This window comes from Amblyraja radiata, chromosome 12 (genome assembly GCF_010909765.2).
Source record: "Amblyraja radiata isolate CabotCenter1 chromosome 12, sAmbRad1.1.pri, whole genome shotgun sequence".
NCBI lineage: Eukaryota > Metazoa > Chordata > Chondrichthyes > Rajiformes > Rajidae > Amblyraja > Amblyraja radiata.
In genome coordinates this window covers 56,607,672-56,627,971 of record NC_045967.1, presented here as the reverse complement: position 1 = coordinate 56,627,971, position 20,300 = coordinate 56,607,672, and the positions used below count along the sequence as shown (strand labels likewise).

The 20,300-nt window shown below is 42.6% G+C and overlaps 1 pseudogene; it reads right to left on the bottom strand.

Moving 5' to 3' along the window:
- The window catches only part of LOC116979309, a 97,171-nt pseudogene that overhangs the window by 65,769 nt on the left and 11,102 nt on the right, over positions 1-20,300 (bottom strand).

Genomic DNA, 20,300 nt, shown 5'->3' with positions numbered 1-20,300 from the left:
ATCTCATAGAAACATAGAAACATGGAAAATAGGTGCAGGAGTAGGCCATTCGGCCCTTCGAGCCTGCACCGCCATTCAATATGATCATGGCTGATCATCCAACTCAGTATCCTGTACCTGCCTTCTCTCCATACCCCCTGATCCCTTTAGCCACAAGGGCCACATCTAACTCCCTCTTAAATATAGCCAATGAACTGGCCTCAACTACCTTCTGCGGGAGAGAATTCCACAGATTCACCACTCTCTGTGTGAAAAAAGTTTTCCTCATCTCGGTCCTAAAAGATTTCCCCTTTATCCTTAAACTGTGACCCCTTGTTCTGGACTTCCCCAACATCGGGAACAATCTTCCTGCATCTAGCCTGTCCAACCCCTTAAGAATTTTGTACGTTTCTATAAGATCCCCCCTCAATCTTCTAAATTCAAGCGAGTACAAACCGAGTCTATCCAGTCTTTCTTCATATGAAAGTCCTGACATCCCAGGAATCAGTCTGGTGAACCTTCTCTGTACTCCCTCTATGGCAAGAATGCCTTTCCTCAGATTAGGAGACCAAAACTGTACGCAATACTCCAGGTGTGGTCTCATCAAGACCCTGTACAACTGCAGTAGAACCTCCCTGCTCCTATACTCAAATCCTTTTGCTATGAATGCTAACATACCATTCGCCTTCTTCACTGCCTGCTGCACCTGCATGCCTACTTTTAATGACTGGTGTACCATGACACCCAGGTCTCGTTGCATCTCCCCCTCTCCTGATCGGCCACCATTCAGATAATAATCTACTTTCCTGTTTTTGCCACCAAAGTCGATAACCTCACATTTATCCACATTATACTGCATCTGCCATGCATTTGCCCACTCACCCAGCCTATCCAAGTCACCTTGCAGCCTCCTAGCATCCTCCTCACAGCTAACACTGCCCCCCAGCTTCGTGTCATCCGCAAACTTGGAGATGTTGCATTCAATTCCCTCGTCCAAATCATTAATATATATCGTAAATAGCTGGGGTCCCAGAACTGAGCCTTGTGGTACCCACTAGTCACTGCCTGCCATTGTGAAAAGGACCCGTTTACTCCCACTCTTTGCTTCCTGTCTGCCAGCCAGTTCTCTATCCACATCAATACTGAACCCCCAATACCATGTGCTTTAAGTTTGTATACTAATCTCTTATGTGGGACCTTGTCGAAAGCCTTCTGAAAGTCCAGATATAACACATCCACTGGTTCTCCCTTATCCACTCTACTAGTTACATCCTCGAAAAATTCTATAAGATTCGTCAGACATGATTTACCCTTCATAAATCCATGCTGACTTTGTCCAATGATTTCACCACTTTCCAAATGTGCTGCTATCCCATCTTTAATAACTGATTCTAGCAGTTTCCCCACTACCGACGTTAGACTAACTGGTCTGTAATTCCCCATTTTCTCTCTCCCTCCCTTTTTAAAAAGTGGTGTTACATTAGCTACCCTCCAATCCTCAGGAACTACTCCAGAATCTAAAGAGTTTTGAAAAATTATCACTAATGTATCCACTATTTCTGGGGCTACTTCCTTAAGTACTCTGGGATGCAGCCTATCTGGCCCTGGGGATTTATCGACCTTTAATCCATTCAATTTACCTAACACCACTTCCCGGCTAACCTGGATTTCACTCAGTTCCTCCATCTCATTTGACCCCCGGTCCCCTGCTATTTCCGGCAGATTATTTATGTCTTCCTTAGTGAAGACAGAACCAAAGTAGTTATTCAATTGGTCTGCCATGTCCTTGTTCCCCATGATCAATTCACCCGTTTCTGACTGCAAGGGACCTACATTTGTTTTAACTAATCTTTTTCTCTTCACATATCTATAAAAGCTTTTGCAGTCAGTTTTTATGTTCCCTGCCAGTTTTCTTTCATAATCTATTTTCCCTTTCCTAATTAGAAACATAGAAACATAGAAATTAGGTGCAGGAGTAGGCCATTCAGCCCTTCGAGCCTGCACCGCCATTCAATATGATCATGGCTGATCATCCAACTCAGTATCCCGTACCTGACTTCTCTCCATAACCCCTGATCCCTTTAGCCACAAGGGCCACATCTAACTCCCTCTTAAATATAGCCAATGAACTGGCCTTGACTACCCTCTGTGGCAGAGAGTTCCAGAGATTCACCACTCTCCGTGTGAAAAAAGTTCTTCTCATCTCGGTTTTAAAGGATTTCCCCCTTATCCTTAAGCTGTGACCCCCTTGTCCTGGACTTCCCCAACATCGGGAGCAATCTTCCTGCATCCAGCCAGTCCAACCCCTTAAGAATTTTGTAAGTTTCTATAAGATCCCCTCTCAATTTCCTAAATTCTAGAGAGTATAAACCAAGTCTATCCAGTCTTTCTTCATAAGACAGTCCTGACATCCCAGGAATCAGTCTGGTGAACCTTCTCTGCACTCCCTCTATGGCAATAATGTCCTTCCTCAGATTTGGAGACCAAAACTGTACGCAATACTCCAGGTGTGGTCTCACCAAGAACCTGTACAACTGCAGTAGAACCTCCCTGCTCCTATACTCAAATCAAATTAAGGTATTTGTCCTCCTCTGCTGGTCTCCGAATTTCTCCCAGTCCTCTGGTAGGCTGCTTTTTCTGGCTGATTTGTACGCTTCATCTCTTGTTTTGATACTATCCCTGATTTCCCTTGTTATCCACGGATGCACTACCTTCCCTGATTTATTTTTTTGCCAAACTGGGATGAACAATTGTTGTAGTTCATCCATGCTGTCTTTAAATGCCTTCCATTGCATATCCACCGTCAACCCATTAAGAATCAATCGCCAGTCTATCTTGGCCAATTCACGTATCATACCCTCAAAGTTACCTTTCTTTAAGTTCAGGACCCTTGTTTCTGAATTAACGATGTCACTCTCCATCCTAATGAAGAACTCAACCATATTATGGTCACTCTTGCCCAAGGGGCCACGCACAACAAGACTGCTAACTAACCCTTCCTCATTACTCAATACCCAGTCTAGAATAGCCTGCTCTCTCGTTGGTTCCTCTACATGTTGGTTTAGAAAACTATCCCGCATACATTCCAAGAAATCCTCTTCCTCAGCACCCTTGCCAATTTGATTCACCCAATCTATATGTAGATTGAAGTCACCCATTATAACTGTTTTACCTTTGTTGCATGCATTTCTAATTTCCTGTTTGATGCCATCCCCAACTCCACTACTATTGTTAGGTGGCCTGTACACAACTCCCACTATCGTTTTCTGCCCCTTAGTGTTTCGCAGCTCTACCCATATCGATTCCACATCCTCAAAGCTAATGTCCTTCCTTTCTATTGCGTTAATCTGCTCTCTAACCAGCAACGCTACCCCACCTCCTTTCCCTTTCTGTCTATCCCTCCTGAATATTGAATATCCCTGGATGTTGAGCTCCCAGCCTTGGTCACCCTGGAGCCATGTCTCCGTGATCCTAACTATATCATAGTCATTAATAGCCATCTGCACATTCAACTCATCCACCTTATTACGAATGCTCCTTGCATTGAGACACAACGTCTTCAGGCTTGTTTTTACAACACTCTTACCCCTTATACTATTATGCTGAAAAGTGGCCCTTTTTGATTTTTGCCCTGGATTTGCCGGCCTGCCACTTTTACTTTTCACCTTGCTACCTATTGCTTCTACCCTCATTTTACACCCCTCTGTCTCTACGCTCACACATTTAAGAAACCCTTTCCCTTTAACTCCATCCTCCACTATCCCATTCGACACCCCACCCCCCTTATTCAGTTTAAAACCACCCGTGTAGCAGTGGCAAACCTGCCTGCCAGAATGCTGGTCCCACACCTGTTAAGATGCAATCCGTCCCTTTTGTACAGTTCCCCCTTACCCCAAAACAGATCCCAGTGATCTAAGAATCTAAATCCCTGCCCCGTGCACCAGTTCCTCAGCCACACGTTCAGGTCCCGTATCTCCCTGTTCCTGCTCTCGCCAGCACGAGGAACTGGAAGCAAACCGGAGATAACAACCCTGGAGGTCCTGCTTTTCAGCATTTTTCCGAGCTCTCTAAAGTCACGCTGCAGAATATTCATCCCCTTCTTTCCGACATCGTTTGTGCCGACATGCACTACCACTTCCGGATGGTCACCTTCGCCCTTGAGGATTTTCTGCACTCTGTCCGTGACATCCTGGATCCTGGCACCAGGAAGGCAGCACACCATCCTCGCATCCCGTCTGTTGCTGCAGAAACCCCTGTCCGTACCTCTCACAATGGAGTCTCCCACTACAATGGCGTTGCCTGCCTTAGGCCTTTTTCGTTCTGGCTCAACAGCCCTATTCGCATCGCAAACCAGTCCGCCGCTCAGTGTAAACACGTCTTCTGTCCCGACAGCTTCTAAGTGGGTGAACCTGTTCACAAGAGGTACAACACCCAGGGACGTTGGCATTCCATGCTTCCCTCCCTTTCTCACTGTCTCCCACCTTCTCTCTTCCAGTACCTTAGGTGTAACAATCGTACTGTAGGACTTGTCAAGGAACGACTCCATTTCTCGGACGAACCGGAGGTCATCCACTTGCTTCTTCAGTTCCCCAACACGGCCCTTCAGGAGCTCTACCTGGATGCACTTCTCGCATTTGTAGCAGCCAGAGGCACCAGCGGTGTCCTTGACCTCCCACATACTGCAAGCATCACACTGAATCAGCTTGCCTGACATCTCCTTCTTTCGTCTCTACCTCTCAAGCTTATTGCGTGGTATCCTCTCCTCAGCCGAAGACTCTCGAGCCAAAGACTCACACTTTTCTCCCAGGGCCACTCACTCACTGCCGCTCGTTAAGAGCCGTCTTGCTTAAATTGACTGATAAATTGCCTGATTTACCAATTTACAAACCTCAGTTTACAAATTCCTCAGTTTTCAACTCTGGTTTCCCGGCACTGACTCACTTCTCTCCTCCCACTCGGGCTAGAGCCAATCAGTCGTATCTCTTGCTAACTCCTGCTGCTGTTGCTCCCAAAATCTACAGCAGTTCTGAGTAAAGTCTGCCTGTGCTTGGCTTCTACTTTTCAACTGTTTTCACCCCTCTGACTCACATCTCTCCTCCCACTCGGGCTAGAGCCAATCAGTCGTATCTCTTGCTTATCTCCTGCTGCTGTTGCTCCCAAATCTACAGCAGTTCTATGTAAAGTCTGCCTGTGCTTGGCTTCTACTTTTCAACTGTTTTCACCCCTCTGACTCACTTCTCTCCTCCCACTCGGGCTAGAGCCAATCAGTCGTATCTCTTGCTTATCTCCTGCTGCTGTTGCTCCCAAATCTACAGCAGTTCTGAGTAAAGTCAGAACAGAAATGTCCACAAGACATTTTTCCAGAACTGTGGTTGCTCTTTTAAGTACTTCTTGGTAAACTGTAACCAGGCCATCTTATTTTTGCGACTAACCAGTGGTTTGCATCTTGCAGTGTAGCCTCTGTATTTCTGTTCATGAAGTCTTCTGCGGACAGTGGTCATTGACAAATCCACACCTGACTCCTGAAGTGTGTTTCTGATCTGTCGGAAAGATGTTTGGGGATTTTTCTTTATTATAGAGAGAATTCTTCTGTCATCAGCTGTGGAGGTCTTCCTTGGCCTGCGAGTCCCTTTGCGATCAGTAAGCTCGCCAGTGCTCTCTTTCTTCTTAATGATGTTCCAAACAGTTGATTTTGGTAAGCCTAAGGTTTGGCTGATGTCTCTAACAATTTTATTCTTGTTTCTCTGTCTCATTATGGCTTCTTTGACTTTCATTGGCACAACTTTGGTCCTCATGTTGATAAACAGCAATAAAAGTTTCCAAATGTGATGGGAAGACTGGAGGAAAGACTAGGTACTGAGAGCTTTCTTATACCTGCATTAAGGAGGCAATTAAACATACCTGAGCAATTACAAACACCTGTGAAGCCATGTGTCCCAAACATTATGATGCCCTGAAATGGGGGGGGGGGGGGCTATGTATAAAAGCAGCTGTAATTTCTACATGGTGAAACCAAAATGTATAAAAATACGCCCTCAATAAACTTGACAATGTGCACTTTACCCACATGTGAATTTTTCTATTACAAATCTCAAATTGTGGAGTACAGAGGCAAATAAATAAATGATGGGTCTTCGTCCCAAACATTATTGAAGCATAGGACATTAGTGGGCAAAATTAGGGCACATGGTATTGGGGGTAGAGTGCTGACAGAGAAGTGGATAGAGAAGCGGTTGGCAGACAGGAAACAAAGAGATGGGATTAACGGGTCCCTTTCAGAATGGCAGGCAGTGACTAGTGGGGTACCGCAAGGCTTGGTGCTGGGACCGTAGCTATTTACAATATACACCAATGATTTGGCTGAAGGGATTCAAAGTAACATTAGCAAATTTGCAGATGACACAAAGCTGGGTGGCAGTGTGAACTGTGAGGAGGATGCTATGAGAATACAGGGTGACTTGGACAGGTTGGGGTAGTGGGCAGATGCATGGCAGATGAAGTTCAATGCGGATAAATGTGAGGTTATCCACTTTGGTAGCAAAAACAGGAAGGCAGATTACTATCTAGTTCAAGTTCAAGTTCAAGTGAGTTTATTGTCATGTGTCCCTGTATAGGACAATGAAATTCTTGCTTTGCTTAAGCACACAGAAAATAGTAGGCATTTACTACTAAATTGCGTCAAGTTGGGAAAGGGGGAAGTACAATGGGATCTGGGGGTCCTTGTTCATCAGTCTATGAAAGTAAGCATGCAGGTACAGCAGGCAGTGAAGAAAGCGAATGGCATGTTGGCCTTTATAACATTAGGAATCGAATATAGGAGCAAAGAGGTCCTTCCGCAGTTGTACAAAGCCCTAGTGAGACCACACCTGGAGTATTGTGTGCAGTTTTGGTCCCCTAATTTGAGGAAGGACATTCTTGCTATTGAGGGAGTGCAGCGTAGGTTTCAAGGTTAATTCCCGGGATGGCGGGACCGTCATATGCTGAGAGAATGGAGCAGCAGGGCTTGTACACTCTGGAGTTTAGAAGAATGAGAGGATATCTCATTGAAACATAAAATTGTTACGGGTTTGGACACGTTAGAGGCAGGAAACATGTTCCCGATGTTGGGGGAGTCCAGAGCCAGGGACCACAGTTTAAGATTAAGGAGCAAGCCATTTAGAACGGAGACGAGGAAACACTTTTTCCTCACAGAGAGTGGCGAGTCTGTGAAATTCTCTGCCTCAGAGGGCGATGGAGGCAGGTTCTCTGGATGCTTTCAAGAGAGAGCTAGATAGGGCTCTTAAAAATAGCGGAGTAAGGGGATATGAGGAGAAGGCAGGAACGGGGTACTGATTGGGGATGATCAGCCATGATCACATTGAATGGCGGTGCTGGCTCGAAGGGCCGAATGGCCTACTCCTGCACCTATTGGCTATTATGGAATGCACTGTATATATATATCAAGGGCAACTTGTTGAAATAAAGGTAAGAGATAGAGACTACGGACCAATTGTTAAATACTCTATTTGCAGATATGACTAGTTACTTCCTTTAGGGATCTATGCTGAAGCCTTAGCTTTTTACTACATCAGTAAGTAATTTAAATTAAACAATATTATGCCACATACAAAAATTAATTTAGGTTGCAAAGTAAACAATGTAATTGATGTAAAAAAGTTGTAATGAGACAACAGACCAGACTTCACTGATGGCTACTGAAGACCTCCATAGACATGTGGCTAAATGTGTAGCAAAACCAAAGCTAACTGAACCTATGTTAAGGACTCAGTCACCTATAAAGTAAAAGCAGTTTTAAAGTCATTAAAATAACAAATGGCTAATTATAGCATAATTTAATTATCTAATTAAAACATAATCTCAGCATGCTGTGAAGAACCAACGGATCTGGTAGAGAAAAGCTGAAAAATACTGTTGAAGGAGCTGAAGTTTCCTTCTCTAGATCCCTGTGCTGTGGATTCCCATAAAAGTTTGAAGTCTTCACATATATAACGATAGCTGCCTTAGCCTAAATGTCCATATTCAGACCTTTTTCAATTAAAACATAAGCAGAATTAAAACATTTAAAAATAATGACACTTTCTTCATGACTTTCTTCATGCATCCTTAACTCAATCACTTGATGAACTTAAAACAACAGGATAAAGATGGTTAAGAAGGAACTGCATATGCTGGAAAATCGAAGGTAGACAAAAATGCTGGAGAAATTCAGCGGGTGAGGCAGCATCTATGGAGCGGTGGAATTGGGCAACGTTTCGGGTCGAAACCCTTCTTCAGGATAAAGATAGTCATGTGCAGAATGTCATGTAGTCCCCAAAGTAGTTATGATGTAAAACATAATTTAATTATAGATCCATGATCTGTGGATATTGCTCTATAACTGACACATGGTAAAGCAAAGAGAAAACAAGTACCAGGCACCAGTTAGCCAGACATCAGCAGTAGTTACTCAAGATTCTAGCATTTGCATTTCTTTGTGTCTCCATCATAGAAACACAAAAAAAAGGAGCATGCCATTCGGCCCTTCGAGCCATTCAATATGATCATGGCTGATCATCCAAAATCAGTACACCATTCCTGCTTTTTCCCCCATATCATAGAAACATAGACATAGAAACATAGCAAATAGGTGCAGGAGTAGGCCATTCGGCCCTTCGAGCCTGCACCGCCATTCAATATGATCATGGCTGATCATCTAACTCAGTATCCTGTACCTGCCTTCTCTCCATACCCCCTGATCCCTTTAGCCACAAGGGCCACATCTAACTCCCTCTTAAATATAGCCAATGAACTGGCCTCAACTACCTCTGTGGCAGAGAATTCCAGAGATTCACCACTCTCTGTGTGAAAAATGTTTTCCTCATCTCGGTCGTAAAAGATTTCCCCCTTATCCTTAAACTGTGACCCCTTGTTCTGGACTCCCCCAACATCGGGAACAATCTTCCTGCATCTAGCCTGTCCAACCCCTTAAGAATTTTGTAAGTTTCTATCAGATCCCCCCCTCAATCTTCTAAATTCTAGCAAGTACAAGCCGAGTCTATCCAGTAGGCAGTGGATATCTTTATATCTTCATATGAAAGTCCTGGCATCCCAGGAATCAGTCTGGTGCACCTTCTCTGTACTCCCTCTATGGCAAGAATGTCTTTCCTCAGATTAGGAGACCAAAACTGTACGCAATACTCCAGGTGTGGTCTCACCAAGACCCTGTACAACTGCAGTAGAACCTCCCTGCTCCTGTACTCAAATCCTTTTGCTATGATATCCCTTGATTCAGTTAGCCCTAAGAGCTATATCTAGCGTTCTCTTGAAAACATCCAGTGAATTGGCCTCTACTCCCTTCTGTGGCTAAGAATTCCATGGAGTCACAACTCTCTGGGTGAAAAAGTTTTTCCTCATCTCAATCCTAAATCGCCTACCACTTATTGTCAAACTGTGACCCCTGGTTCTGTACTCCAACTTTCCTGCATCTAGCCTGTCCAATCCCTTAATAATTATATATGGTTCTTTAAGATCACCTCTCATCCTTCTAAATTCCAGAGAATATAAGCCGTCAATCCATTCTTACAAGATATGTCAATCCCGCCATCCCGGGAATTAACCTGGCTAACCTACGCAACACTCCCTCAATAACAAGAATGTCCTTTCTCAAATTAGGAGACCAAAACTTCACTCAATACTCCAGGTGTGCTCTCACCAGGGCCCTGTCCAACTGCAGTAGGAACTCCTTGCTCTTATTCTCAAATCCTCTTGCGATGAAGGGAAACATGCCATTAGCTTTCTTCACTGCCTACTGTACCTGCATCCTTACCTTCAGTAACTGAAGTACACCCAGGTCTCGTTGCACCTCCTCTTTTCCTAATCTGACACCGTTCAGATAATAATCTGCCTTCTTGTTCTTGCCACCAAAGTGGATAACCTCACATTAATCCACATTATACTGCATCTGCCATGCACATGCCCACTCACCCAACCTATTCAAGTCACCCTGCAGCCTCATAGCATCCTCCTCGCAAGTCACACTGCCATCCAGCTTTGTGTCATCCGCAAACCTGGATATGTTACATTGAAATTAGTAGGTTTGTCAGTAGGGAGAATGCAGCATTATGCTATTATGTAAGTCTTAAATGCCATGTCCAGACCATGATAATTTGAGAAGATGCTAAAAACTTGAAATTTGGTGCAAGATATAGAAAGGAGATTCCATATCTGAGAGCACATGCCCTCCTAGCTTTTGGAGATGGTAGGAGGAAGTAATGGTGGAGTTATATGTCATGAGTGTTGTTTTAAGATTGCAGCCGAGATAGGGATGGGTAGGGATGGGTAGAGTGTTTGGTAGGGATGGGTAGAATCAATGTGTACTTATTGAACAGAAATTATGTTTAATAAATCTTTTGGTGCCCACATTTTAACTAGCAGTATGGATCATAATATTGTGCACACAGGACAAACAAAACGCAGAGTAGGGGATCAACAAATCAGATAGGAGTGTATATGAAGTTCGAGTTTGATGGTGCATCATCCATCACATGCAGATGCTTAACCCTTTAGAAGAAGAAAGATTCAGGTTTCACCAACCGCAAACAAGGGATTGATACAGAAATATATGGAGCATTCATCAACGTATATCACCAAATGTAATTTCTTATCTTATCAAACTACCAAACTTTATCTAAACTTTATACGACTATATTTTAAGCCTTGGAACGAATAAGCTAAATCAAACAACATCATTCTTACCTACAGCTGCAAACAGAGAGTCAAGTCCAAGAGTAAGCAGCATGAAGAAAAACAAAATGGACCATAGAGGAGCCCAAGGCAGCTGTGCAAGAGCCTCCGGGTAGGCGATGAAAGCCAAACCGAAACCTGAACAGTGGATACAATTAACGGAATGCAATTAATGGCGTTGAACAAAGATCCCATTGTACCACCCTAATATTGTTCCTCAACCTCAATTGCAGATGATGACATACTACACAAGGGTGTATTTAATACCACACCAAAGGAAGAATTTAATCAAGCTAGAGAGGGTGCAGAAAAGATTTATAAGGATGTTGCCTGGATTGGAGGGTTTGAAGGTTCAAACCCTCAAATCCTGGAGTGAAGAAGGTTGAGAGGTGACATGATAGAGGTATGTAACATTTTCTCAGGCATAATTAGAGTAGATATCCAGTGTCTATTTCCCATAGCAGGTGTCTAAATCTAAAGTGCATAGGTTTAGGAGAGATGGTTTAAAGGGGATTGAAGAGGTATTTTTTTCACAGAGTAGATGATATCTAGATTAAGCTGCCAGGAGAGGTGCTGGAGACAGGAATAGTAACAATGTATAAGAGGTATCTGGTTAGGCACTTGAATGAGCAAGGCAATGCATACAAATGACATTAGTATAGATAGGTGTGATATTTGGCAAAGGTGCGATGGGCACAAGGGCCAATTTCTATGCTGTTCGACTCCATGATTCTATAATATATTTTCCAGTGACCCACGAGGCACCTAGAGGTCTTTCAGAGAAAAGTCAAAGGTACATGATTAATTTGCATCTTTTCATTGGCAATATATTAAATGAATGCTGTGAATTTTCATGGCTTTCCTCTATGATGCTAAATCTTTCCATGCCATTCATTAGCTGTATACATCAGCACAAGTCCAGACTCGTGATTGATTAGTGCTTTTCAAGGAACTTGCACCTCGAAGATGGGAAAGAAAACAAATGTTGATTGGTTTTTGAAAAGGCCTTCCAGACCATGATAATTTGAGAAGAGACTAAAATCTAAAAAATTGTCGCAAGATATAGAAAGTAGATACCGTATCTGAGAGCACCTGCCCTCCTAGCTTTGGGCGAATGGTAGGAGGAAGTAATGGTGGAGGTGAATGTCAAGAGTGTTGTTTTAAGATTGCAGCTGAGGGAATAGGAATGAGGACCAGTCTCAATCCTTTATTGCTCTGTTAACTAAATCAGTAGCAGGCTGACTTTCAGATACAGGAGATCACTCCTCTATTGGTGCTGCTATCAGGGAACAGAAAACAGACCTGACAGTGTTCAGAAGGCTACGATAATAATTTTGCAACTGGGCGCAGTTACTGAGTTACTCCAATGTACTGAGTGGGAACTGACACTACCAACTTCTTGGTAGTGAGTATCAGGATCTATCACACCACCACCAAGACGATGTGATAGAAGCAGCTATCTCCCGTGCTTCTATCATATCCAAAAGGAGATGAAGAGCAAGATAACAGAATTCTGGAGCGTACAGTTGCACGAGGAGAATCTGTGCCTCACCTAAGCATTTGGTAAGTTTCAATGAGGTTCCCCTCATCCTAAACTCTAGCGAATGCAGGCCCAGTGCCATCAAATGCTTATCATATGTTAACCCACTCATTCCTGGGGTCATTCCTGTAAGCCTCCACTGGACCCTCTTCAGAGCCAGATTAGTGCTCAGTTAAATTGTTTAATTCATTATTCTCCTGTATGAAGGTGTGAACGATTGTGTACCTGACTGTACCACATCTGAAATGGGCTTGTCTTGTACATGAGCCATGTGTCCAAGGATTGAGAAGGTGACAAATCCAGCCAACACACTCGTGGCACAGTTCACCACACAGACAATGATGGTGTCGATGTAACAGTTGTTGTGGAATTTGTTGTAGGATGACAGGGTTATTAGAGTGCCAGAACCTACTGACGAGGAGAAGAAAATCTGTATTGCAGCATCTTTCCAGACCTAGGGAATGGGAGGTAGAATTAGTCAACACAAAGATTTTAATTGAACAGGTAAAATTGTTTTGAACAGAAGGTATAAGAGCTACAGGCAAATGGTAACATGATCAAATGAAGCTCCTTCAAATCTGAAATGGCTTCCCTAAGCATTATACAGTCCCCTACTAAATGATCAGCAACTTTATGTTTTTATGTGTTTTCCTGTCAATCACATGATCAAATGAATGACACTATCTTTATGTTACAACCCAGAATTATTCTTTTACTGAAAGAATCACAAAAGAACCTCTTTCACCACAGGATAGAATTGCAACTCAAGTGGGTAATAAAACTATAAAGTACATTTTAATTTTAATTAACATTTTTGTTATAAGATGCTGAAACTAAGAAATATATATCAGTCTGAAGAAGGGTCTCGACCCGAAACATCACCCATTCCTTCTCTCTAGAAATGCTGCCTGTCCCGCTGAGTTACTCCAACTTTTTGTGACTATCTTTAAAGAAATAGCACAGATTTTCCACAACATTTCATCTGAATATTGCCCGCCCAGCATCAAAGGGACCTATAGGAGGTGCTGCCTCAAAAAGACAGCCAGCATCATCAAGGAGCCTCACCACCTCTTATTTCACTCCTGCCATTGGGAAGAAGGTATAGGAGTCTGAAAAGCGTGGCATTTTACCAGCATCTGCAGTTCTTTCTTAAACAAAACGTCATATTCATGTGGGTCAGGTGCAGGATGATGGTTTTCAGCATATCAGCAAATGTTGTTGAGTCTGTGTGCATGTAACAATAGTGAGGATAAGGAATATTAGGAGAGATGCTGAATTTAGAGTTCCTGGGTACAAAGGAGTTTTTTGATGGCGTATCAAATATGGGCTCATTATTTCACTGTTGAATATGAAGGGACATAAGTTGAAATCTGAAACTTCTGAAGTATTCCCAAAAAGATAACATTCTACCTAGTGTTAATTCCAAATAAAAACAGAGAACGAGAAAAATATTCTGCAAATCAGACAATAACTGTGGATTAAGAAAAATAGCATTAACCTTTCATTAGGACTAGAAGGTAGAAATGTTAACTTTTATATTTTAAATTGTGAAGAAGAGAGGGTTGGTAAAAAACAATAGGAATGTCTACCTAGACGGATAGTCTAATGTAAGTGGTGATGTTGCTAGCTGAGGGAGTCTTGTTATACGCAGATCTAATGGAGGAGATGTAATCAGGGGAAGAATCAGGTCAGAGGAATAAAACCTACAAAAATGCACAAATATCCCCTTTGTACTCTCCAATTTAAAATATCTTTGATCTCTAATTCGTTAAATTGTATTTATTGTCATGTGCACAAGTATGATGAGGTACAGATACAATGAAAGGATTGATTGCAGCAGCATCACAGGTACATAGACTCAGATAATTCACACAAAAAACATACATTATACATAAATTACACATACCTTTTATAAAGGAATAAAATAATACTATAAAAATAATAAGACACGTCTTCAAAAACACACACTTGTTAAACAAATTCATGGTGGTGTAAGAGGTGTTCAGTAGTGTTCCATTGCCCAAGTAGGATTAGGAATGTGTTGGAATTATTTCGAGTGCCAATGAAACATAAATTCTGCTTCTCTCTCAGAATATGCTGCCAGACCTGTTGAGTAATTTCAGTACTTCCTGATGTTTTAGTTTTGGATTTCTAGGATTTGCAGTTTTTGTTTTGCTTTTTCAAACAATGAGTTGTGCTAGGATAGGTCTTAATCTCTAACTTGATGCACACTGATATTAAAATCTTTATTGGCACAACATTGCGGAGGTGGAATACATTTGTTATAGTTTTGCGCAGCTCAGCATGAGTTGCCAATATGTCGAGCAGTTGCAAATCTGGTGATGTTCAAGATAAGTAAGGTTGACAGGCAGGTGGAATTCGACTAGAATCCCATATACTGTCCACTTGGATGATTTATGTTCTTTCAGCTTCAACAATAGCTCTTGCACTGTCTATGTACAATTGAACAAGAGCTCAAAAACAATAGACAAGAATTAGAGGGACACTCTTTAAAGTGCAGGGAAATAGGATGAAGCATGAAATGGGTTGACCGAAAACTGCAAATGTAATTCTATGAATTTTGTGAATAACCTGAAAATACCTGCTATATTTACCTCAGCAACAGCCAGCTTAGAGAAATCTGATTGAGATCCAATGTAGAATTCAATCCCTTTATTGGCTCCTTCAAGGGTAACTCCTCGAATAAGAAGTATGATCAGAAACACATATGGAAATGTTGCAGTGAAATAAACCACCTAACCACAAAGAGAAGCCTGTTAGATATGCTGTACTATTGGTGCAATACTTACTGTACTGAATTCATTTAAATTAAAAATAATTAGATTGCAGTTAAAACAAAGAATTAAGCCCAATCTTTGCACATCTCCAATCCTGGACTTCCCACTTGTCACTTTAATTTCTTGTTTCATGTATATTGTTGTGTTTTATGACTGTTGGCAGACCAACATCTGTATCTGATTACTGTGGGGAGGTAACATGGAAACAGTACTTTTTCCCTAATCTATTTTTCCAAGACAGATATGTTTTTCTGCCTGTAAATTTCCAAATTAACTTTGAAGTGGTTCTCTAACTTCAGATTGAAATCATGTTGTAACCAATTCAGCCTGCAGAATACAAACAGTGTTCCCTGATTCATCAGTCCTGTTGTATTTACTTTGTGTTGTGTAAAGTCACAATACAGACAGCTACCTACATACATTTCAGAGGCTGAAAACTTGCCAATTAATAATCCACTTCAGGTTTTGGGGATTTTGCTGCTGTATTTTATTCAAAATAAAGAATTTTAGATCTCAGTCAGACTGGTCATAGATAAAAATTGCGAGAGTCACCCTTCACAAAAGGCTGCAGTTAAGATTATTGAGGCACTGAAAATGGTCGTATGTATTCTAGTTTAATTGTGGCAAAAGACTGTTTTGCCAGAAAATATTTAAATCTATTCATCACCAATTGTTTAACCTTTCCTGAAGATTTGATTCCTTTGGACAAAGCAGCTCCAACGATCAACCAGGCTAGAAGTAGACACAGGGCTAAATGCCACACGATCTCCCCTGTCTCCTCCATGGAACTTGATCGTCGTAAAACCTCTTTACTAAATAAAATTACAACAGAAAACATATTTTTAATGGGATTCTAGACCGACTGGCAACCCGTTCCCCAACGCAATATTGCACCACTAACCCGTAGCTCCCACGGGAGGCGGTACCCCAACTGAACCCGTTGCCAAACGCACTCCCCTTCCTCTCCCAGCACTGGACTTTAAAAAAAATCCCAATTGCACTTCCCCAATTGCAATACAAATTCACCCTCCCCCTCCTGTCCTGCCAGGAGCTGGAGTAAGTGTTGTATGATGGCAACATCGTTGCAAACGTCGGGTGGAGGACTGTGATACCCCATTCAGGTGAAAATTTAGTGGAAGTACAGAGTGTTCCTGTATTGCAACTTTGTACCAAAGTCTGTTAGAAGCTGGCAGGAAGGATTTTAACAGTAAAAATGTTGTTAAAGTTGGCTTTTTTATACCTTGAAATATCAATAACGTGAAATATAACATAAAATCTGAAGGAAACTAGATACGAATGGGGAAAAGGCGAGTAAGATTCTGCAAAAAGTCTTCGCACCATTTTGTAAGGTTTTGGCGTAGCTCCTGAGATCACAGACAGTCAGACAAGTCAATACTTTTAATAGTATATAGATTTCTCACTATTAAATAAAACACGAGTTCAATTAAAATGCATGGATTATAACAATATCCTAGTTAAAAGAATGCGCAACATATTAGTTGGCTGGTTTAGTACAGAATATGTAATTCACATGAACAACCACCCACACAAATGATCTCTACCACCCCACGTCCCACTTCCTCACCCACAACCTATATCATGAGCTTCATCCACTCCATGTAGTGGTGAGTTCCAATGCTCTCTGGAAAGTTACTTATTTGATATGTAAAAGATGATCTTATTTTTGGCCCCTTGTTCTGGACTAAATATAAATATTCTGGACATAAATAAATGGAAGAAAAAAGTTCACATTCATCCTTGCAAACAGCTTCATAATTTAAAGCAGTAGATCACATCCCCGTAAATCTTCCCTGCACTCGTTCCTGTTTAATGACATCCTTCCTCTAGCAGGGTGACAAAAACTTAATACAGTACTCCAAATGCGGCCTCAACTTTGGCTTGTCCAACTGTAACTTAATGCCCCAACTTCTATACTCAAAACCCTGACTGATGAAGGCCAATGTACCAAAAGCTTAATAAACAGAGAAACTTTACAAATATTCACCTTTAACTAATTGAAAAATAACTTTAAAAAATAATCAAAATTAAATTAAAAAATAAGCAAAATAAAAAATCATTCTAAATACTAATATTTAATAAAAAAAACATTGACTGCTTCAATGCGAGTGGCTGAAATGCATTGAACAAAAATGGAACCCAACAGAATCTCCAGCTGTTAATCACAAAGTTAGTTGGTTTCTTCGTATTATTTAACAGGGCGACAGTTCCCAGAAAGTTACTCTCAACCAGGAATCCAATTAAAATTGAAATCAAGTGAAGATATCAGTTGCAAATTATTTGCACTGTTAATAATTTGTCTTTGGTGAGCAATCGCTTCATTCAAGAAGAGAATAGAAGAATAGAAAACACCCAGGCCAGGGAATATCCATGGAAAGAAAAACAGAGGTGACATTTTAAATAGTTCTCGTTAGAACTAGGAAGAGCATATTCCACAGCAGCAGTCAAACCTGCTGAATATTTTCAACATGTCCAGTTTTAATTTCCCTCCATAGATATCGTTGAAATAAACCTGCAGTGTCAGAAAGCATGGTGCTACTGATGAAAAGGCACCTGGTAGTGATGTTATTTTACAACATATACGATTAGTAGGTCAAACACAATAATACGACATTCATCTAGTAAACTTTCCAAGAGAATGTGCAGGAAGGAAGTGCAGATGCTGGTTTAAACCGAAGATAGACACAAAAAGCTGGAGTAACTCAGCGGGACGGGCAGCATCTCTGGAGAGAAGGAATGGGTGATGTGTCGGGTCGAGACCATTCTTCACACTGGTTAGGGATAAGTGAAACGAGAGATATAGACGATGATGTGGAGAGGTAAAGAACAATGAATGAAAGATATGCAAAAAAAGTAACGATGATAAAGGAAACAGGCCATTGTAAGCTGTTTGTAGAGTAAAAACGAGAAGCTAGTGTGGCTTGGGCAGGGGAGAGATAGAGAGAGGGAATGCCGGGGCTACCTGAAGTGAGAGAAATCAATATTCATACCACTGGGCTGTAAGCTGCCCTAGCAAAATATAAGATCTGTTCCTCCAATTTGCGTTTAGCCTCACTCTGACAATGGAAGAGACCTAGGACAGAAAAGACCATGTAGGAATGGGAAGGAGAATTAAAGTGTCCAGCAACCGGGAGATCATATAAGTTCAGGTGGGTTGAGCGAAGGTGTTCCGCACAAAAAAAAGCCTAGTCTACGTTAGGTGTTGCTGATGTATAGGAGTCCACATCTTGAACAATAGATACAGTAGATGATCTTGGAGGAGGCGCAAGTGAACCTCTGCCTAACCTGAAGGGACTGTCGAGGTCCCTGTATAGAGTCGAGGGAGGACGTATAGGGAAAGGTGTTGCATCTTCCGCGTTTGCAGCAGAAGTAACCTGGGGAGGGAGTGGTTTGGGTGGGAAGGGATGAGTTAACCAAGGAGTTTCGGATGGAACAGTCTCTGTGGAAGGCGGAAAGGGGGGGAGATAGGAAAATGTGGCTAGTGGTGGAATCCCATTGGAGGTGGCAGAAATTTTGGAGGATTATGTGTTGCATGCAACGGCAGATTGGGTGGAAGATAAGGACTGGGAGGACTCTGTCTCTGATGTGACTAGGGGGGGAGGGGAGCAAGGGTGAAAATGTGGGGTCACACTCAGCACCAGGACCATAACCTCCACGATGCAGATTCCCACACCACGTGGTCTGACTGTGCTGGGTCCTACTGCTCTGCCCCTACTACAGGGAACCTCAGTAGTGATGGGTCTTTCCCCTCTTTTAACCAGGTTACCCTGACCATACCCCACCCACACAATAGTCCTCACGCCCCCCCCCCCCCCCTCTTCTCTGAACACCCACCATCCCTCGCCTCGGCCTCTGTCCACTCCCCGGCCCTCCTCAGACCACAACGTCCACCCTTGTCATGTCTTCACCATCCCACCCCTGACCTCCCCCTTTCCAATATTGAACAATCTGTCCTCAACAGAGGCCTCGCCTTCGTTCCCCTCCTTCAATGAGTTCCGGGTCCGCCTCAACGTAGAGCTTTTCTTCCGTCGCCTCCGTGCCTTTTTCTATGGGAAGGAGTCCTCACCACACAGTGAAGACCCCTTCTCCCGTCTCCATCGCTCCCCCTCCTCTTGGACTCCCCAGAACGTCCTTCTACCCTCTCTAGACCTCTTTATTTCTAACTGCCGGCGTAAGATCAACCGTCTCAACTTTTCCACTCCCCTTACCTATTCTAACCTCACCCCCTACAACTCTCAGACACCTCCTCCTACTTGTTCTTGGACCATGATCCCACAGATGAGCACCAGGCCTTAATCTCACACACCATTTCCGATTTCATCACTTCTGGCTCCACAGTCTCCAACCTTATCGTTTCCCAGCCCCGCTCAGTCCGGTTTTATCTTCTCCCCAAAATCCATAAACACAACTGCCCTGGCAGACCATTGTTTCTGCCTGCTCCTGTCCTACGGAAATGATTTCCACGTACCTCGACTCCATCCTCCCCCACCGGTCCAATCTCTCAAGACCTATGTCCAAGATACCTCACATGCCCTGCGACTCTTATACATCGGCGAGACCAAACGCAGACTGGGCAATTGTTTTGCGGAACACCTTTGCTCAGCCCGCCTGAACCTACCTGATCTCACGGTTGCCGGTCACTTTAATTCTCCTTCCCATTCCTACCAAGACCTTTCTGTCTCCTCCATTGTCAGACTGAGGCAAAACACAAATTGGAAGAACAGCATCTCATATTTTGCTTGGCCTCTCTCTCTGTCTCTGTCTCTCTGTCTCTGTCTCTCTCTCGCGCTCTCTCGCTCTCTCGCTCTCTCGCTCTAGAAAATTATGATAGTAAAGATACACAACTTAATGGTACAGCTCTCTTAAGAAATTACTTACTCCCAGTATTGCTCACTTGGTCCATGGTGAGGAATGTAGACTTCTGATCCATTTGAGCAAGTTTCATTGTTTGTGTTCAGCCATGTTGTATTAACAATCCCAAAATATTCACCATCCAGGGTGAGATTGCAGAGCAGATCTAGAATATGTGGAATTTAGTTTAGATCAGCATCTTGATGGGAAATGTAAAGGTTTATTTGTAGATTTACCACGTGGGGAGATCATACTTAGATTTGGCAATGAAGAAACCTTTTGGCTGGCCCTTATCAGTCAGGGATCGAAGTATAGAAGTTGGATGTTATGCTACAGTTGTACATGACATTTAGTGGGTCATACTTGGAATATTGTGTTCAGTTTAGTCACCT